A 22,899-nucleotide genomic window follows, 5' to 3' on the forward strand; every position below is an offset into this window, starting at 1 on the left:
AGCGTGTGTGACATCATTTGGGGAAAAAAATCTGCCCAAAAAGAAGGGGTTTTTGTGATTGTTTCAATGGTTTGTACCCGCTCGCTGGGGCGAACTTTCAGGAAAACTTCTTACCAGCTGCTAAACACCTTCTTACTGCCATTGGTCTACATCATCGGTAGGTGTGACCTGAAGCTCCACCTACTTTGAGGCCGACAGCTAATTCCATTTACATTGTTTAGTCAGGAGCAGTAAACATGAACACACTGGTGTGGAGAGTTGCTAGCGAGCTGGTGCAAATGTACCTACATCTGTACAATCGTTCGCGTATTTGTACGAGTGTAATAGGTGCATATTATGTCCACGTATAGTGTGTTAGCTCAATAGCTCCATGAATTCAGAAAGTAAACAAGACAAATTTGCTCTGCTGTTTCAAACTTCTTTTTACCCCTGAAAGAAGAACTTCTCCAGAAGTACAGTTTATCGGCCCTTAAGGCTAAATACTGCACAAGACCGATAGTCGACAAGTAATGTAAAGGAAAGTTGAAAAGAACTTTGAAATGAGAGTTCAAGAGGGCATAAAACCGCTAAGAGGTAAACGGGGTTCGCAGGGCGTATAATCAATTTATAACTTAATGATTTAACAATCCGTTTGCATAATCATTCAAATACTGCATGTTCACTGAAGGTCCCAGCCTGGGATTTTCCTTGTGTTAAAATGTTGTAATGAAATAACATATTGCTGTTTATTACTATCTTTGTATTGATGCATATACAGTAATGATAATTATTACATTCTTCCTGGTGTCCATTTAGTGAAAAACAGTGTGGAAAACATGTCCTGATTATTTTAAACTATATTTTTACTATATTTTACTTATACTACATTATACTAAATGCTAATTTCTCTTATTGAAGAGGAAAAAAAATCGAATTAAGCCATTTTAGAAGAAATTCATAAATATTAAGATATTACAGTAAATATAGTCAAGACGAGGCAGAAAATTATCAAGATGTATTGTTTTAGCTACTATATATTACCAAGCTCATCTCCACTAGTACACAGAGCATCCTAAAAGTCCACCTCTCCCTCCCTTGTTTCTGCCTGCCTTCCTTCCCTCTCTCTGCTGAGAAGGAAAAGATATTATGCCCATGCTGAATGGGTGAAAAGAAGGAAAACTCATTATGAAGGCATGGCAGGAAAAGAATCAACAGTTTTCAGCTCCTGAATCGTCAAGTGAGCCCCTCTGGGGAAGAAGGGGTGAGGTGAGAGAAGGAAAGGGAGAGAGGGAGATGGGGAGGAAGAGATGTCAGCAGGTATTACTATCACTGTCACTGTGCAGTAGTGGAGAGAAACACCCTCGTTTTGCTTACTTACCCTAAAGGGAGGACATTTGGGGAATAGTGTGTATCATAAAATTACCATATTGCAGGTTTTGTGTAGTTGATGGAATGTGTAGTATTAGTGTGTAGAAATTTTTTTTTTTCTGCGAAGAGGTATGAATGTGTATGTATATGTTATTGTTAATATTAGTAGCAGTGTTTATTTTTGGACATGTGAGATTTGTGGTTTGACCTAATGCATTTAGAGTGTATAAGTGTGAGCTGTGTGTTGGAAATGTTATTGTTTGATTTTTTTTTTTTAATAAATTTTTTGGGGTAGTTGTGGTAATATATTGTCGTTGTATGGGGGGGTGTGTGTGCAAAATGTATTTTGTATCTTTGATAATAATGTTGCATGATTATTTTAAATAAATGGGTTTGTCTAAAACTCTGTGGCAAAAATGACCCATTCACATGTCTAAATTTGGTCAGTCCAATTGTGTCGCATCTACAGGTCATTTACTTTAAACTGAAAATTCTGTCATTTACTCCATGTCACTCGAAACTCATAAGATATTTTCAGTGGAACAAAAGTTGTCAAAATGTTTTTTCTATGGTCTTATCTTGACATGGGCAACAAGTGAGTCAGGATTTTCACTGGTGATCTCTCAAAAAATAGGTTCATGACACCTCTGTGTGTGTGTTCTGCTTTCTCTCAATTTGTGCATGCTGTCGGGTTTAGCAGATACCTGTATAAGGGTCAGAAGTGGAATGAATGGAATGTTTGGTATGGTACTGAAGTCTTTCACATTATTTAAATGCTCATTGTGTATAAGTCATGTGTGTGCAGTATACAGTTGGTTTGTGTGTGTGAAGATATGCGTGTGTTTATTGATAGCTGTCGTATTGATAACCATTGCCATTCCCTAAACTGGCAGCTAATGATTCTCTGGTTATTATACAAATATGTCTAAAGCCGAACATAATCAAACAACCCGTGCTGATGAGGATTGTATCATATTTGCAGAGCAGGCTGGAATGTTACTTGTCTAGAACATACAGGTGCATCTCAATAAATTAGAATGTCGTGGAAAAGTTCATTTATTTCAGTAATTCAACTCAAATTGTGAAACTCGTGTATTAAATAAATTCAATGCACACAGACTGAAGTAGTTTAAGTCTTTGGTTCTTTTAATTGTGATGATTTTGGCTCACATTTAACAAAAACCCACCAATTCACTATCTCAACAAATTAGAATATGGTGACATGCCAATCAGCTAATCAACTCAAAACACCTGCAAAGGTTTCCTGAGCCTTCAAAATGGTCTCTCAGTTTGGTTCACTAGGCTACACAATCATGGGGAAGACTGCTGATCTGACAGTTGTCCAGAAGACAATCACTGACACCCTTCACAAGGAGGGTAAGCCACAAACATTCATTGCCAAAGAAGCTGGCTGTTCACAGAGTGCTGTATCCAAGCATGTTAACAAAGTTGAGTGGAAGGAAAAAGTGTAGAAGAAAAAGATGCACAACCAACCGAGAGAACCGCAGCCTTATGAGGATTGTCAAGCAAAATTGATTCAAGAATTTGGGTGAACTTCACAAGGAATGGACTGAGGCTGGGGTCAAGGCATCAAGAGCCACCACACACAGACATGTCAAGGAATTTGGCTACAGTTGTTGTATTCCTCTTGTCAAGCCACTCCTGAACCACAGACAACGTCAGAGGCGTCTTACCTGGGCTAAGGAGAAGAAGAACTGCACTGTTGCCCAGTGTTCCAAAGTCCTCTTTTCAGATGAGAGCAAGTTTTGTATTTCATTTGGAAACCAAGGTCCTAGAGTCTGGAGGAAGGGTGGAGAAGCTCATAGCCCAAGTTGCTTGAAGTCCAGTGTTAAGTTTCCACAGTCTGTGATGATTTGGGGTGCAATGTCATCTGCTGGTGTTGGTCCATTTTGTTTTTTGAAAACCAAAGTCACTGCACCCATTTACCAAGAAATTTTGGAGCACTTCATGCTTCCTTCTGCTGACCAGCTTTTTAAAGATGCTGATTTCATTTTCCAGCAGGATTTGGCACCTGCCCACACTGCCAAAAGCACCAAAAGTTGGTTAAATGACCATGGTGTTGGTGTGCTTGACTGGCCAGCAAACTCACCAGACCTGAACCCCATAGAGAATCTGTCAAGAGGAAAATGAGAAACAAGAGACCAAAAAATGCAGATGAGCTGAAGGCCACTGTCAAAGAAACCTGGGCTTCCATACCACCTCAGCAGTGCCACAAACTGATCACCTCCATGCCACGCCGAATTGAGGCAGTAATTAAAGCAAAAGGAGTCCCTACCAAGTATTGAGTACATATACAGTAAATGAACATACTTTCCAGAAGGCCAACAATTCACTAAAAAAGTTTTTTTTTTTATTGGTCTTATGATGTATTCTAATTTGTTGAGATAGTGAATTGGTGGGTTTTTGTTAAATGTGAGCCATAATCATCACAATTAAAAGAACCTAAGACTTAAACTACTTCAGTCTGTGTGCACTGAATTTATTTAATACACGAGTTTCACAATTTGAGTTGAATTACTGAAATAAATGAACTTTTCCACGACATTCTAATTTATTGAGATGCACCTGTATTTCCTGCATTATGAGAAATGTTTAATTTCTCACATGGATGGCAGCTTTGCCATAATTATTGTGGAGATGGTGGGAGCAAATGCATATTTGTTTTGTTTCTTTAAATCTGAAATTAAATTATAATATAGACACCATACAGAAATACATTATCCATGCCATCCTGAGAAGAGTGGTGCTAAATCCAATTTATCTATGAAAAGAAATAAAGGCAGAAATAATGGTGGCAGACAATTTTTGGCCTCTGTTTATTAGACAGAATACAGTCAAGAGTAAAAGGAAATTACTGGGAGCGGGAATTGGATCAGGACACGTCACATGCCAGACTTGAACCTACATCACCCACATTAGTACCACAGCTAAATGTGTCATATGCCTTAACCACTAAACTGTGCCAGAAAAGACGGATTACCTCATCCCAAGCCTCTATAAATTACTTTCTTATGCACAACACAAAGGAACATTTTTAATGAACTCTAGGTCTGTCTTTTCAATATAATAGCAGTTAATAGCGACTCACTTTAACTATTAAAAAGGGCCCAAATTTATAATAAAAATATAAATAAAAATAAAGTGAAAATCTTAATGTCCATTGCACATTTATAAGCGCTGTGAGAGAAGCTTGTTTACAGTGGCTTGTGTGTTCACACGAGAACTTGCATTGTTTTTAGGTCCCCTTTTTAGTGTTGTTTATATCAATGTATAGGAGGTCTACTTTTTGTCCTTTTTTAATCCATTTTAGGTTTGTTCTCTTCAAGTAACCATCTTATCTTTGGAGCCCCAGTAACTCTGCGGATGCTTGTAAGCAGAGGCATAGCAACCATTGGATTTAGACACATACACAGACAGACACACTTCTTAGGAGATTATCAATACCAGTGCATTAATGTGTCCCCCCCACTTTTCAAACTGTTCCTATGCCCCTGCTTGTAAGTATAAGGAGACAGCTCTACTTGTATTGAAGATGCCCCTCCTAATGGTTTTTGCAATGGTATCTGAAAAGACTGCACCGGACTTGCTCATTGTTCTTGCAGTCGTTGCTTGTCTGTAATCCTAAATTAAGTGCATAATTCGCTCTTTGCATGGGGCATGGGAGAAGCCATGGTTACACAACATGCGTCCTCCTTGAACCCACCCTGGCCCTTCCTCCCCCATGGCTCTTTTGTTGTTCAGTATTGTGTGGGCCATTTAAAAGAGTTTTGTACTTGAAGTACATCCTCCAGTTTACAGACAGCTAATGGTGTTTCACTGCAACCATCTGGTTCCAACTGATACTGGCCCAGTTAGAGATCCTCTAATGTAACTGAAATTTATTAATCTGGAATCTTTTAACTTTTAGGAGAGTTACATTTATATGTAATTTATCATGATTGCTTTTCATAATTTAGCAACATGTTGTTCCTGTAGTTCAACTGTTCATGCATGGCACTTACAACACCAAGGTCATGGGTTTGATTCCTAGGGAACACATACAATAATAAAATGTAAACCTTTAATGCACTTGAAGTCAATTTAGATAAAAATGTCTGCCAAATGCATTAGTGTAAGCATACTTAATAATTCAGCATCACATTTACTGTGTCCATAATTCCATGGCTTGTGAAATAATAATGTTGGCTAATTGATATTTGGTTTTTATACCATTGGTTTAATAAACATGTAAAGTGTAATACCATTGTCTTAAATTCAGTGTACTTTTGGATCCTCTTGGGAATTGTCCTTTATTACATAATTTTTAGGATGGGAACTAATTAAAAGTGAAATTGAATTAATTATATTTTGATAATCAAATTATTTGCAAATAATCACATATATCAACACTTAGAAAAGCCCTAAAATGAACACAATTAAAAGATGTTACAGTTGAAGTCAGAAGTTTACATACACCTTAGCCAAATACATTTAAACTCAGTTTTTCACAATTTCTGACATTTAATTGTAGAAAATATTCCCTGTTTTATGTCAGTTAGGATCACTATTTTAAGAATGTGAAATGTCAGAATAATAGTAGAGAGAATGATTTATTTCAGCTTTTATTTCTTTCATCACATTCCCAGTGGGTTATAAGTTTACATACTTTGTTAGTATTTGTTAGCATTGCCTTTAAATTGTTTAAATTGGGTCAAACGTTTTGGGTAGCCTTCCACAAGTTTCTCACAATAAGTTGCTGGAATTTTGGCCCATTCCTCCAGACAGAACTGGTGTATCTGAGTCAGGTTTGTAGGCCTCCTTGCTCACACATGCTTTTTCAGTTCTGCCCACACATTTTCTGTTGGATTGAGGTCAGGGCTTTGTGATGGTCACTCCAATACCTTGACTTTGTTTTCCTTCAGCCATTTTGTCACAACTTTGGAGGTATGCTTGGGGTCATTGTCCATTTGGAAGACCCATTTGCGACCGAGCTTTACCTTCCTGTCTTGAGATGTTGCTTCAATATATCCACATAATTTTCCTTCCTCATGATGCCATCTATTTTGTGAAGTGCACCAGTCCCTCCTGCAGCAAAGCACCCCCACAACATGATGCTACCACCCCCATGCTTCACAGTTGGGATGGTGTTCTTCGGCTTGCAAGCCTCACCCTTTATCCTTCAAACATTATGGCCAAAGAGTTGAATTTTTGTTTCATTAGACCAGAGGACATTTCTCCAAAAAGTAAAATCTTTGTCCCCATGTGCACTTGCAAACTGTCTTTTTTATGGCGGTTTTGAAGCAGTGGCTTCTTCCTTGCTGAGCAGCCTTTCAGGTTATGTCGATATAGGACTCGTTTTACTGTGGATATAGATACTTGTCTACCTGTTTCCTTCAGCATCTTCACAAGGTCCTTTGCTGTTGTTCTGGGATTGATTTGCACTTTTCACACCAAACTAATTTAATCTATAGGACAGAATGTGTCTTCTTCCTGAGCGGTATAATGGCTGTGTGGTCCCATGGTGTTTATTCTTGTGTACAATTTTTTTTTTTGTACAGATGAGTGTGGTACCTTCAGCCATTTTGAAATTGCTCCCAAGGATGATCCAGACTTTTGGAGGTCCACACCTTTTTTTTTCTGAGGTCTTTTTCTGATTTCTTTTACATTTCCCATGATGTCAAGCAAAGAGGCACTGAGTTTGAAAGTAGGCCTTAAAATAAATCCACAGGTACACCTCCAATTCAGTACAACTCCTATCAGAAGCTAATTATCTAAAGGCTTGACATAATTTTCTGAAATTTTCCAAGCTGCTTAACTGTGCCTTTAGTATATGTAAACTTCTGACCCACTGGAATTGTGAGATAGTCAATTAAAAGTGAAACAATCTGTCTGTAAACAATTGTTGGAAAAATTACTCGTGTCATGCACAAAGTTGATGTCCTAAATGACTTGCCAGAACTATAGTGTGCTTTTATTAAATCTGTAGAGTGGTTAAAAAATTTGTTTTAAAGAGCACCTATTATGGTTTTTCAAATATTACCTTTTCATGTAGTGTGTTATATAGCTGTTTGTTAATGTAAAAAAAGGCTGCAAAGTTTCAAAAATCAAAGTGCACGTCAAATGAGTTATTGACTCCCAAAAGAAAGAACCGATTCTGAACACCTGAAACGAGTCGTTAGTAATTCCAGACTTACTTCCTGTACTAACCTACGTAATTTGGTAACAAAAAACCCGCCTCTGGTCTTCACTGGCTCCTCGCGAACAGCTTTGACCCACCCTCAAACAATACACTAAGCAGTAGACCAATCACAACAGACTGGGACATCTGACCAATCAGAGCAGAGTAGGCTCTCTGAAAGGAGGAGTTTAGAATGAATCCTTTAGAACAGCTCATAGAACGAGTCGTTTTTGACACTGGGGAAAAAAGGTAATGCTTCAATTTAAATTACGAGCAAATTAAAGTGTTTTTTGACCTTGGATGCATGTAGATCTATTGTATGAGACCTTTAAAACAAAATTAGGCATGTTTAAAAACCATAATAGGTGCTCTTTAATGACTTCAACCTAAGTGTTTGTAAACTTCTGACTTCAACTGTATGTTACTGGGGCAGAGGAGGAAAGCATTGAACAGACATGACAAAAAATGGCTTTAAAAGTCAATATATTGTTTGTTTTATTTCCATATCATTGAAGCCCATGAGTGACTTTCAGTCCACTTTATTTTGCCATAAATTTTGTCAATCTGTCCTTCGTGCAGCTCAGATTGAACATGTTTTGTTCCACCTCCGGTATTTAATTGTTGGTCTATGTACACGTGCTTCAGACGGACGTCTTTTGCTATTGCATTGCATCTTGCTGTTTTTTCAGCATCTCATGTCATGAGCAACACTTTTTTTTTTTTTTTTATCCCGTGCCAAGATGACATAGTTCAACTTTTAAAAAATGTGTTTGGGCTAGACAATTCCTAATTACACTTTCTTTTTATGGTTCATGGGGAATGATTGAGTGTTATTTTTAGTGTTTTATTTTTCATAATTAATAACTAATCTAATAAAAGGTATACTTCACCTAAAAAGTATCTTTCATAATTGACTCTTGTTATTGACTAATCTTACCCTCTTCCATGCCCATACAACTTTTTTGTCTTCTAAGACACAAAAGGAGATGTTATTCAGAATGTCAGCCTCAAGGGGCGGTCACACAAGGCATTGAGCATGCAAAAAATGTTCATACAACACATTGACCAGGATATGATATCACGTGGGAGGACTTCTGTTGTAATTTAAATAATAGATCACAAAAAAAAAACAAATAATATTATATTAAAAATGTTAAAATATTTTGTCATGAGTGAGGTTTATGGCATGGCCTAGGTAATGCTGTTCATTTTTGACTAATTGTTTTCTTTACTCTTTTGTGTTACTGAAGACTAATGTGTGCTTTGGGTTCTTTGGTTTTGTGTGGGCCGTTTTTGAGGCTTTTGTAATATGTGTGCCTAATGCAGCCAGTGGGTGCTGCTTTTTGTATGGAGCGGGTTCTGCTCCTTTGTGCAGTCGGGAGCCTTTGTGACCTGAGCATGTTCTGAGGTACTTGGCTCTCCTCCGGCTCTTTGCCTGGCCACCACACCACAAAGCCCATGGCTCAGCACCAGCACTCTTTCATGCCCTTTCTGCTCTGGAAAAACCAGTCTGAATTTGAATTTGAAACATTTTGACAGAGAAAGATGGAGAGGAGGGGCTGACGAAGAGATAGAGAAGGTTACCACGAGTGAATGGGATGAGAGAGAAGAAGTAGCGATGGAGAGAAAGAGAGGGAGTTTAAAAGAAAGGGCAGTTTTGTCCCAGGAGATTACAATGCAGTGACCGTGAAAGTGCTTAAATAAGCAGTGTGTGAGAGAGGAAGAGTGAGAGCAGGAGAGATGAGCAGTGGGAAATGGAGAAGAGCGAGAGGGAGGGAGGGAAGGAAAGCAGTGAGAGTGACAGAAAATTGTTGACAAGGAAAGGAAGTGAGTCCAGTCGTGAAAGGAGACAGTCGGGGAGGAATTTTATGGGAGGCGAGACAGAACTTTATTAAAAAGCTACAAAGTCTAGAAATAAGAGAATAAGTGAGAGATGAGAGAGATTTTTTTTTATTTTTTTTTTTTTTTTTTTTTTTAAATTTTTTTTTTTTTTTTTTCCACATTGTACTTTTGGGTTCAAACCGCATTACATTAGCATCATCAATGTGAGTACCAGTGATTAGTAGCGCCAGCAGTTTAGCACCATAGCCAGGCAATGATTCAGGACGAGAAGATACCACCAAAACTTTACATGCATAGAATGGCACTATTTTTTTATTTTTATTTTTATTTTATTTTTTTTGTGGAAGCATTGCAAGAGATTTAAAGAATGCAACACTGCATCAAATCTGGAAAAAATGTGGGAATAGTAAACTCCCATTTCAAGTTTGTCAGATGTATTATGGGAAAAACTGACCTAAGTATCATGTAACCGTTAACGTACACAGAATTCCACATACCTCAATTCAGCGGACACGTAAAGGGAGCCGTGTAGTTTGACGGAAATTTACAGTTGAAATTCAGGTGGTTGTACCAACTGATGGCAGTCCTGCTGTGAGGGCCTTTTATATGTTAATGACTGGCAGTTGTGTAGAAAAAAGTGTTAGGTGCTTGCTTTGTTTCAGAGTACAGGGGAAGGCAAATAACTGAAAGTTTGGCTTATTGTCATCTACAGTAAACTACATTACTGTACAGACAAACATGCTAAAATAAACACCCTTAAAAATTGTTAACCAAAGAGTGGTGATGTTTAACTCAATAACTATTCATTTGACCATATATTTTTAACAGATATTACAGAAAAAAACAATAATTTTAAAAAGCTGAGATTTATCTGTATTTTTTTAGTTATGTTAATTTTCAACACCTACACTGTTACCATGTGCTGACACAATAGTTAATTTAAATGGCTATTGGATCATTCATAACAACTGCCTAAAGCATTTGCAGAGGTGGAAAGTAACAAATTACATCTTTAGTTACAGTACTTTAAATATAGTACATTTACTTCTACTTGAGTTGATTAAAAATGAAGTATTCAACTAAAAATGAAGTATTCAATTATTTTTCACCACAATTACAAAGTACAAAAAAATACATAATATTTCTGGATTTTTGGGAAGATGAAAGTTCTAAGCACTAATTCTGTTTATAAAATAAAACACGCTGTGCTTGGCATGACGGAAGCCTGCAGGGCACAGCATGAGCACAGCACCAGCTTGCATAAACTGCCACCATTGTCCTCTCTTCTCCAAGCTTCTCCAAGACTTTCTGCCCTGTCACTATACAAGAACTGTAATACTGTGATTTTTTCTGCATATTTCATTTTGTTCTGGAAAGGAGCCGTTCATTCAGGTACAATGGAACCGTCTGAACACGTTTAACCCCTGATCAAACTTCAATTGCTTTTAAGGTTGGCAATGTTTTAACAGTATCAAACATTAACACAATGTAGTTTGACATATATGTGGGAATATCTTGCTTACTTGCTACTATATGTCTAAAACAAACTTTTTGTATACCTTAGAAAGAAACAATCCGAATAGTGTCGGAAATTAACGGGGACTCGGGGCATAAATGCCACCAAAATGTACAAAAATAACCCAGAAATTCAAAATATGGGGCAACAAAATGCTCATGCATCTAGTTCCCGTGTTTATTAATAATATCTTATATGGATACAATTACATGCATTGCGATCTTTTAACTTTTCACTGAATATTATTTTTTTCCCGCTGCCCGGTTCCTCGCACCATCGTACTGTACTGTACTTTCCTGCCCTGTTCTGCTGTTTATCTGTCTGAAAAGCCTCACCCACTGGAGGCCAAATGTGCAAGGGATGGATGTTATATAAAGAAGGTATGAGAAATCATAAAACGTAATGTAACCAAATGCAACAGTTTACTTTATATTAATATCTCTATGTAAAATAACCATAATGTTAATTAAGACTTTATTATTACATTGTAATACAATAGTACATATACAGAACACGCGTCATCAGATCGTGCGCAAACCAGCTGGCTGGTGTTTTTACGGACATTTTCAACCTTTCCCTCTCTTTGTCTGTAGTCCCCACATGCTTTAAAACATCCACCATTGTGCCTGTTCCAAAACAATCAAAAATAACTTGTTTAAATGACTGGCGTCCTGTTGCTCTGACCCCCATCATCAGCAAATGCTTTGAGAGACTAATCAGAGATTACATCTGCTCTGTCTTGCCACTCAATCTTGACCCGCTGCAGTTTGCTTACCGCAACAACCGCTCCACTGATGATGCCATTGCATCTACAATACACACGGCTCTCTCCCACCTGGAAAAAAAGAACACTTATGTGAGAATGTTGTTTGTAGACTACAGCTCAGCATTCAACACCATAGTGCCCTCCAAGCTAGATGAGAAACTCCGGGCTCTGGGCTTAAACAGCTCGCTGTGCAGCTGGATCCTGGACTTCCTGTCAAGCAGACGCCAGGTGGTTAGAATAGGCAGCAACATCTCCTCATCACTAACCCTCAACACTGGAGCCCCGCAGGGTTGTGTTATCAGCCCACTCCTGTATTCTCTGTACACATATGACTGTGTGGCAACACACAGTTCCAATGCCATCATTAAGTTTGCTGATGACACGACGGTGGTAGGTCTGATCACTGACAATGATGAAACAGCCTACAGAGAGGAGGTGCACACTCTGACACACTGGTGTCAGGAGCACAACCTCTCCCTCAACGTCAGTAAGACAAAGGAGCCTTGTGGTGGACTTCAGAAGAAAAGACAGAGAACACAGTCCCATCACCATCAATGGAGCACCAGTGGAGAGAGTCAGCAGCTTCAAGTTCCTGGGTGTCCACATCACTGAGGAACTCACATGGTCCATCCACACTGAAGTCGTTGTGAAGAAGGCTCATCAGCGCCTCTTCTTCCTGAGACGGCTGAGGAAGTTTGGAATGAACTGCCACATCCTCACACGGTTCTACACCTGCACTGTGGAGAGCATCCTGACTGGCTGTATCTCCGCCTGGTACGGCAATAGCACCGCCCACAACCGCAAAGCACTGCAAAGGGTGGTGCGAACTGCCAGACACATCATTGGAGGTGAGCTTCCCTCCCTCCAGGAAATATATACAAGGCGGTGTGTGAAAAAAGCTCGGAGGATCATCAGAGACTCCAGCCACCCGAGCCATGGGCTGTTCTCACTGCTACCATCAGGTAGGCGGTATCGCAGCATCAGGACCCGCACCAGCCGACTCCATGATAGCTTCTTCCCCCAAGCAATCAGACTTCTGAACTCTTGATCTCCCACGATCAAAATACATCAGCCCTGCACTTTATTACTCTTTTATCTCACACCGGACTGTCATAAATTATATTACTGTTATTATATTATGTCTCTCTTAACAACTGACTATCAACCGACAGCCTGAATGTCAAAACAGTACAATACTGTACATTCTATATATATATATATATATATACATACAGGTGCATCTCAATAAATTAGAATGTCGTGGAAAAGTTCATTTATTTCAGTAATTCAACTCAAATTGTGAAACTCGTGTATTAAATAAATTCAATGCACACAGACTGAAGTAGTTTAAGTCTTTGGTTCTTTTAATCGTGATGATTTTGGCTCACATTTAACAAAAACCCACCAATTCACTATCTCAAAAAATTAGAATATGGTGACATGCCAATCAGCTAATCAACTCAAAACACCTGCAAAGATTTCCTGAGCCTTCAAAATGGTCTCTCAGTTTGGTTCACTAGGCTACACAATCATGGGGAAGACTGCTGATCTGACAGTTGTCCAGAAGACAATCATTGACACCCTTCACAAGGAGGGTAAGCCACAAACATTCATTGCCAAAGAAGCTGGCTGTTCACAGAGTGCTGTATCCAAGCATGTTAACAGAAAGTTGAGTGGAAGGAAAATTGTGGAAGAAAAAGATGCACAACCAACCGAGAGAACCGCAGCCTTATGAGGATTGTCAAGCAAAATCAATTCAAGAATTTGGGTGAACTTCACAAGGAATGGACTGAGGCTGGGGTCAAGGCATCAAGAGCCACCACACATAGACGTGTCAAGGAATTTGGCTACAGTTGTTGTATTCCTCTTGTTAAGCCACTCCTGAACCACAGACAACGTCAGAGGCGTCTTACCTGGGCTAAGGAGAAGAAGAACTGGACTGTTGCCCAGTGGTCCAAAGTCCTCTTTTCAGATGAGAGCAAGTTTTGTATTTCATTTGGAAACCAAGGTCCTAGAGTCTGGAGGAAGGGTGGAGAAGCTCATAGCCAAGTTGCTTGAAGTCCAGTGTTAAGTTTCCACAGTCTGTGATGATTTTGGGTGCAATGTCATCTGCTGGTGTTGGTCCATTGTGTTTTTTGAAAACCAAAGTCACTACACCCATTTACCAAGAAATTTTGGAGCACTTCATGCTTCCTTCTGCTGACCAGCTTTTTAAAGATGCTGATTTCATTTTCCAGCAGGATTTGGCACCTGCCCACACTGCCAAAAGCACCAAAAGTTGGTTAAATGACCATGGTGTTGGTGTGCTTGACTGGCCAGCAAACTCACCAGACCTGAACCCCATAGAGAATCTATGGGGTATTGTCAAGAGGAAAATGAGAAATGAGAGACCAAAAAATGCAGATGAGCTGAAGGCCACTGTCAAAGAAACCTGGGCTTCCATACCACCTCAGCAGTGCCACAAATTGATCACCTCCATGCCACGCCGAATTGAGGCAGTAATTAAAGCAAAAGGAGCCCCTACCAAGTATTGAGTACATATACAGTAAATGAACATACTTCCCAGAAGGCCAACAATTCACTAAAAATGTTTTTTTTATTGGTCTTATGATGTATTCTAATTTTTTGAGATAGTGAATTGGTGGGTTTTTGTTAAATGTGAGCCAAAATCATCACAATTAAACGAACCAAAGACTTAAACTACTTCAGTCTGTGTGCATTGAATTTATTTAATATACGAGTTTCACAATTTGAGTTGAATTACTGAAATAAATGAACTTTTCCACGACATTCTAATTTATTGAGATGCACCTGTATATACTTTTTATATATATTTTAATTTTTAATTTTTATTGAATAATGTGTATCTATATAGTAAAAAAACAAAAAACAAAAACAAAAACAGCAAATTGTATACTGTACAGTGTATGTTATTATTTGTATATTGTTAAGTGTAATTATGTGTATAACAGATGTTTAAATTGTGTTGTGTTAATTTGATGTTTTAAGTTGAGTGTAATTATGTATAACAGATGTTTAAATTGTGTTGTGTTAATTTGATGTTTTAAGTTGAGTGTAATTATGTATAACAGATGTTTAAATTGTGTTGTGTTAATTTGATGTTTTAAGTTGAGTGTAATTATGTATAACAGATGTTTAAATTGTGTTGTGTTAATTTGATGTTATTGCAAATTGGTATATGTCTCATCACTGTCACGACTGCTATGTTGATAGGAACTGCACCCAAGAATTTCACACACCATTGCACTTGCGTATATGGCTGTGTGACAATAAAGTGATTTGATTTGATTTGATTTTGATTTGAACAACCACTTTTAGTGTTTGAATCAATCATATCTCTCACTAAACACTGTGTGAAATGTTTATTTTTGCCTTATTTTATTCAGTTGGCATGTAGAAGGTGATAACAGTTTGCTTAATAATCTCATTCCATATCTGGATAATTGCTGCAATATCATAGAGGATAAATTTCCTCTTAATTTGATATTGCATTATATTAGTTTTGTACAGTATGTTAACTTAATAGCCAAAATACTTGGACAGATATGAATGATAATAAACCTGAAATAGGAATGTGTTTGTCACAATGCACATTATGTAGTTTAGAGACGATTTAGAGTCAAGTCAACCTTTATTTATAGAGCACATTTAAAAACAACAGAAGTTGACCCAAAGTGCTTTACAGCTCAAACAAATAAATAAATAATGACCAAGTGATATAAAAACAGATTGATTTAAAGTTAAATATAAAACATAATAAAATAAAGACATTTAGAATGTTACAAATTCCTATTTAAATAAATGTTGTATTCTTACAATTTTCTGTTTGTCCAAGAATCCTCTTGCAGCAATGCAGGTCTTTGGCATTTAGAAGCTGCTAGTTTAGGACCTGTGAGGAGTCTGTTTCTCAAACTAGAGACTGTGATTTACTACTTTTTTTTTTTTTTTTGGTTGTGCATCTGGCTGTCCACTTCCGTCTCTATCCTGGTTAGAGATTATTTTTTCAAAACTGTAATGGAATAGCCTTCATCTCTCTAAAACAATAGACTTTAGGAGAAAATAGAATTTCAGGAGAAATGTTTCAAAATTTAACTTGCAAGTGTAAATCAACTTGTAAGAACTTAATGCCTCAGCAAATTATTTCTGCATGGTAGCACAACAATTTTCAATTGTCCTAATAATAAGAATTTTCTTGTACAAAATTAGCAGTTTAGAATGCTTTTGTGAGGAATAGGTGACACAGTATATGTTTGCCATCACAGGTAAAGAAAAAATGGAATAAATATCACTTAAAACAGTTATTTCAAACCGTAATAATAATTGGCAATTCATGATTTTGACAGTATTTTTGATCAATTTAATGCATCCTTGGTGAAAGGAAGCATAAGTTTCTTTCAAGAACAAAAATGTCTTTGTGTTCTAAAAATGGAAGCATATATACTATATATAATATAATTTTCATAAAGTAACTTAATTACTTGAGTAGTTTTTCGGCAAGCTACTTATTTACTCTTACTTGAGTCATAATATTTCTTAGTACTTGTACACAAGTGAATAATTTCTTTTGTAGCAGTACTTAAGTAAAAAAAAAAAAAAAAATCAGTACTCTTTCCACCACTGAGCATTTTGTCAAAAGCCATGATCACTAGGTCAGAAAATGTCAACCAAACTGTATTGCAGAAAATTACATGAGTTTATTATTATACTTTTGTTTTCCCCATAGTACAGGTACTAAAGAAATTGATCTGTCCAATTAAAAAGTAACTGTACAATACAGTAGTAAACTAAAAAACATGTTTATAAAATAATAAAAACAACAAAAAATAAAGTACTAAAGCAGAAAAATAAAGTTAAACATTTCTGGTGTTAAAAAAATAATCAACAAATATGATATAAAAAACAACAATATGAAAACTTTAGGAATCATATAGGCCTAAATCTCAACCATTGTGCTCAGTGGTATTACTACTAATACCTTCTCTTTTGTCTGGCTTAACTGCACAGATGAAGTACTAAGTACACATCTGCCTGCAATACGTTCCACATGTAGAAACATTGCTGTAGAGTCAGGCTGTGTGCCCTGCAAACTCTATACCTCCACAGGGCTCCCAAAAAATGTCTGTCTGGGTGAGGGTGCAACCATGTTACCTTTACAACAACATGCAGTTAGGTCAGTGTGTGCTGCAATGTGTATCTTTTTCCTTATCAATAACATGGAGGTGTTCAACAGCTTTTTTGCAGCCAAGGCTTTATGGTGTGTCTATACAGAAAAAACTTCAAAAAATGAACCTACTCTGAGAAATATTTACTGGAGTAAAAAGTGGAATAGTTAACCCCCCCATTTTTGGCTATTCAGACTACCCCCCCCCCCCCCCCCCGACTCCCCATCCCCACATACACACCTCCACCTCACACCCCCTCCTGAACAGACTTGTTGTTATTATCTCTGGTCGGACCTGAGTCATTTCAAACACGCCTACAGATGCTACAGACAGACTGTCAGACTGCAACATTCAAAGAAGAATCTTCATTATAATAATTCACTAACCAGGTAAAATAGATGATTTATACTGTATTAAATACCAATACTGTAATTAACTTCATCTGATTTTAACTGCATTATAATCTCTCACATAATGATTCCTCTTTTCCACAGAATAATTTTCCCCACACGACCAGACTCAACTGATCTTCTGAGATTATAAAAGGTAACATTCAAACTGTTGTTGCAATCTTTTAATATCCATTTTTATGTTGTTTTACCTTTCCGGTCTTCTGTTACTACAATATTTTATGTGTCCTGCAAGACTTATAATGAGACTATAAGGAAGAAGCATTCCTACTTTCATCCTGGAAAAGGCAGAGCTGAGATACTCAATCAAGTTGTGGCAAAGAGAGAGAAGAGTAAGTTTAAAATCTATTATACAGTTGATGTATCTTATTTTTTATTTTTTTAATGCATATGTTGTTAGGAGTTCTTTAAGTTGGTGTTTTCAGTGGTTAAATGACTGTAATTTTTTTCAGTTGCACTTGGATACCAAGTCAACAGAGACAGGCACAGGCGTATTGTGTATTCCGTGGACATGATGTCTGGTGAAGAAGATGGTGTTGTCTATGTGAGGCCAGTGTGAGTTATAAAACCATCAGTTTTGAGAAGATCTGTTCCAGGAGCTACAGAAGAGACTTGATGCAGACCCACACTATACCGGGACTTACCACTTTCATGTGATGACAAGTGAAGTGTCAGATGCCACTGAAGCTTCACAATATGTTTCAGATGTTTGTATATTTTATTATTGTTATATTTTGTAAATTTCACATTTTCCTTTTGATAAAGGTCTTTAAACCCAATTATTCTCTCTGTTGTGTCAACATTGATTAAAGGCCTGTAATAAGAGGCATAAGCTAAATGCTGTTTGGGATTGGGTGGGCTAAATTTTAAGTTTAACCAATAAAATTAAAGCCAATTTATGCAGTGGCCCAACAGCTGTCAAGATTTAGGATGGCTAAATAAACTGTAACCAATAAAATGAAAGCCCATTGCAGTGACCCAATGGTTGTCAAGATTTAAGGGTAGTTTAAGTTTTACAGCAGCCAATCCAGTTTGAGGTAAATGACCAATAGGGATGATCATTTTATCCAAAAGTTGAGAAATGCAAATGTGACTCAGGTGTGGAAATGTCTCCTGACAGACAATTTAAGGGGATTATATACCATGGCAACCTGGTTCACTGATTCACTCCCTACTTAATCCCTTCGTGTTCTGAGTATTTTTGCTAGATTTTTGTTTGGTGTGAAGTAACTTACCTCACTCAATCTGCCTAGTTGGTCCGGTCTCGTGTATCTGTTTGGTTGGCCGTCTCTGCCCGCGTGTTGGGAGTGTGGTTGCCTTCCAGTTTGTTGTACGCTTGTTCTCTGTACTCACAAATCTTCAACGGAGGATTCCTCATCTCTGCCCCTGTGTCTGGAGAGTGATTGCCTTCCAGTCTGCTGTGCACTTGTTCTCTGCACCTCACTATGCTTCAACGGAGGATTCCTCACAAATCTGCTCCTGACTACCACGACACATGCACTCGCCTGCGAACACACTATCCACAAACTTCTCCCCCTGCTACTGCAGCTGGTGCCGGATTCTCTACTCTTCGTCAGTATAGCTTAAGTAGCTATTTATTGTTAATAAATCCTTTTAACTGTTCCTCTGCTCTTGGGTCTCTTTGTCTCGCTCTTGCTTTGTGACAGAACAGTCTAGCCAAGTATGGACCCAGTGGAGGAGTCTACTCTTCGCTCGCCCTCTCTCAGCAGGGAGCTTTACTGGGACGTCAGCAGGATCAAATCTCCGCATCTGGAGATGAAGGCGTCGCAGCTCGCTGAGCTCACCTCTGTTGTTCAATAACTCTGCCAACCTCCTGATGCTGGTCCCACTCAGGAAGCACCCTCACCGGCTCCAGTGGTCCACCACGTTTCTGGGCACTCAGAGGCTCGTATCCTTCCTCCAACACTGTTTCAGGTGAGGCGGGATCCTGTAGCACATTCTTTTCACAATGTTCCCTGTTCTTCAAGCTACAGCCCTCTGCTTTCACGTCAGAGACAATGAAGGTGGCTTGTGTGATCACACTCCTCACCGGAAGGGCCGGTGAATGGTGGACCGCCATGTGGGATAACAGACATCCTTGTTGCGCTTCTTTTCACGCCTTCTCCACAGAGCTCCACTGAGTGTTTGATTGCTCTGCTCAAGGTCGGGAGGCAGTGAGGGTCTAATTCGGACTGTCTCAAGGAGATCAGCAAGTCTCTGATTATGCTATCGAGTTTTGCACCCTGGCTTCTTCTTGTGAGACCGGTTTCTGCATGGGCTTTCCGACGACATCCAGGATGAAATCTATCCTTTCGATCTGCCTCCACGTTTCGATGATTTGGTGGATCTGGCTTTCCGAGTAGATCAACGTCTGGCCTCACGCCGTCGACGCCGCTTTCCACCTACCCGGGCTGCTGGCCATCCAATCCAGTCCACTTCATCAGCCAGGTCACCACAATCACGGCCCGACACAGAGCCCCCATGCAAGTCGGGAGACTCTGATTTTGCATAAGGAGAAGCAGCGATGCCTCGTTCAAGGATTATGCTTTCATTGTGCCCGGTCTGGTCACATCTCTGCTTCCTGTCCGGTAGGGGGGAAGGGGGTTACTGGTGAGTGCAACACCCTTGGACAGAGCCCCCGTATTACGTACACTTCTCCCAGCCCAGCTGCAGTATGGATCTACCAGTCACACAGTCTCAGCCCTGGTGGATTCCGGAGCCGAAGGGAACTTTATGGACATTGACATGGCTTCTGAATGGCAGGTTCCTATCTAGCCAAGTTATCCTATCCAGTTGGCTGAGCCTATCACCGCCCACACCCTCAGTGGCATGCCCTTGTCCGTCATCACCCAGTCCACCAAGCCATTCACCTTTTGTCTCTGGAAATCATATGGAGCAGTCGTCCTTTTACCTGATCCAATCTCCATCGGCACCGGTAGTGCTGGTGCATCCTTAGATGGTGACGCACAACCCACACGTAGACTTGTCAACCAAAACTGTTCTTGTTTGGAGTCCTTATTGTTTGTCTTAACTGTCTCCCCTGTCCAGTCTTGTTTCATTGCAGAATGAACCGGTGGATTTATATGTAGTACCATTGACATACCATGACTTGAGGATGGTGTTCAGCCGGTCCCTCACAGTGACCCTTCCTCCTCATTGCCCATACGACTGCGATTGAATTGCTTCCTGGCACTTCGCCGCCTCGGGGATGGCTGTATTCACTCTCGGCTCACAAGAGGGAGGCCATGAACAGGTATATCAATAATTCTCTGGCAGCATGTCTCATCTGCCTTTCCTCATCGCCAGCAGGGGTGGGGTGGTTCTTTATGGAGAACGATGGCTCACTTAGACCCTGTGTAGATTATGGGGGGCTGAATGACATCACGGTGATGAATCGTTATCCTTTGCCGTTGATGTCCTCAGCTTTCGAACTCTTGCAGGGAGCGTCCATCTTTACGAAGTTGGATTTACGCAACGCTTATAACTCTGTTCGGAGTAGGAAGGGGGATGAGTGGAAGACGGCTTTTAACACCCATAGATGGCACTTTGAATACTTGGTCACACCTTTCGGATTGGTCAACACCCCTGCCGTCTTCCAGGAGCTCGTAAATGAAGTGCTTAGAGACATGGTTGATCGTTTTGTGTTTGTTTATATAGATCAGTGGTTCCTAAACTTTTTACAGTGGTGTACCCCTCCAGACATTCAACATCTTTTCGCGTACTCCCTCTCTAACGCATAGATAATATTCACACAAGGTATTTTGAAAATATGTCTATTTAACAGTCATCTTTGTAAAACAACTCCCTTATATTAAAGATGTTATATTTTTGCATGTTTTGTACATGTTACAGTTGAAGTCAGAAGTTTATATGCAACTTAGCTAAATACATTTAAACTACATTTAACATTTTTTCACAATTTCTGACATTTAATCGTAGAAAACATTCCCTGTCTTAGGTCAGTTAGCATCACTATTTTAAGAATGTGATAAGTCGAGACGTGACGCCATGCAAGAGGCAGACGTGTGAGCAACGAGCTCTGCGCACTTTGCTAAGTTCTTAATTATTTTCATGTTAGAATCCGGTGAATTGATACACCCAGTTACACATTTGCTCTTTGATACAAAACATGGCAAAGAAGTCAAAATCCTACATGCTCACACAAAGGATGTCTTTTATGAAGTTGACGGATTGTGTAAGTCATGGTATATACTTTTATGCGGCCTCCGAGTGAATTGACTCGACCATCCGGGGAACCGGGATGCCGGTTTTGTTTCTTTTTGTATTGGTTCCACCTAGCGGCTGGAGCTTGTTCTATTGAATAACACTGCTTTGGAACAGCTGTGGATTAATCTGTTCGTTCTTCGTGCTTATTCCTCCTGCTGGCTGTAGTTTGTTTTGAGTTTTTTTACGGGACATTGGAATGAATACGTCATCCGTTGAACTCATAACAGCCGGCTCACTGAACATTCGTTTGTCTGCCCGAGGAATCTGAACGGTTTTATATCGGATGGAATTTGTTTTGTGGAAGACCACACCTTTGAGACAGTTCTGTGAATTAATCTACATGTTCTTTGTGTTCATTCTTCATATTTGCTGGGTTTTTTTTACAAAGTATTTTCTGTTATGTAATTTGGTCTCACAAATTTGTGAGGCAAAATTGAGCAATCCGATGGTAAAGTTGTCACGGGGGCTCATGGGCGTTCATGGACCTTTTGAGTTTAGAGGGATTGTCGCCAGTTGGCTCTGTCGTGCGTGGGGTTAATGCGCACGTTTTTCTTTTTTCTGTTTGTTTTGTTCGGGGGGAAGTTCAGGGTTTGTTTGTTTCACTAATGGGGAATGTGGTCTGTATAATTTTGTTTTTGACAATTTTTTTTTCTGCTATATCAAAATGTCATATGTTAATATGAGTGTACTATCTCTCTCCACATGGAATGTAAATGGGTTGGGGCACCCCATAAAAAGAAGGAAGGTTATTACTTTTCTTAAACGTAAGAAATATGATATAGTGTTTCTTCAAGAAACACATCTCTCCCCGCAGGAAGCTGAAAAATGTAGGAAGATATGGGGTGGACATGTTTTCTTTAGTGCTGGCTCAAGTAAGCGCAAAGCAGTCATTATCTTGGTAAATAAACATCTACAATTCAAATGTCTCAAACAGACTAAAGAAATTAGGAAAAGTCATTATTGTTTTAGCAGAAATTCAAGGACAAAGGTTGATTTTGGCTAATATTTACACACCTAACGCTGATGATCAGGGCTTTTTTATAGATCTTGAAGGGATGTTGCAAAACGCTGGCACCCCTCATGATATAATATTGGGAGGAGACTTTAATCTTTTGATGGACTCTGTCCTTGATCATAGTGAAGCAAAAGTGTGTAAGTCCCCTAGAGCAACATTGATGCTTCACAGGATGTGTAAAAATCTTGGTCTTACAGATATTTGGAGACTTTTGAACCCATCTGGTAGGGACTATAAATTTTTTTTCATTAGTCCATAAGATTTATTCTAGAATAGATTTTTTTTTATATCCAAATCCCTCATTTCATTTTGTGGATTGCTCAATTGGAAACATTTTAGTCCCAGATCATGCCCTGGTGAGTTTAGAGGTGTTGCCACATATAGAGAAAAAGAAATCATATAGTTGGCACCTTAA

General features: G+C 38.9%; 1 protein-coding gene and 1 long non-coding RNA gene across 2 annotated transcripts in view; both read left to right on the forward strand.

Annotated features, from left to right (window-relative positions):
* Window positions 1-22,899, forward strand: part of LOC127453783 (ephrin-A4-like) — a 93,950-nt gene that overhangs the window by 11,827 nt on the left and 59,224 nt on the right. The gene's annotated exons all lie outside the window — the stretch shown is intronic.
* LOC127453865 (uncharacterized) lies at window positions 17,356-17,865 on the forward strand. Its single transcript, XR_007899461.1, has 3 exons — window positions 17,356-17,378; window positions 17,478-17,574; window positions 17,695-17,865. It is a non-coding gene; the product is annotated as an uncharacterized LOC127453865 (long non-coding RNA).

The sequence above is a fragment of the Myxocyprinus asiaticus genome, chromosome 16 (assembly GCF_019703515.2).
Source record: "Myxocyprinus asiaticus isolate MX2 ecotype Aquarium Trade chromosome 16, UBuf_Myxa_2, whole genome shotgun sequence".
In the NCBI taxonomy this organism is placed as follows: domain Eukaryota; kingdom Metazoa; phylum Chordata; class Actinopteri; order Cypriniformes; family Catostomidae; genus Myxocyprinus; species Myxocyprinus asiaticus.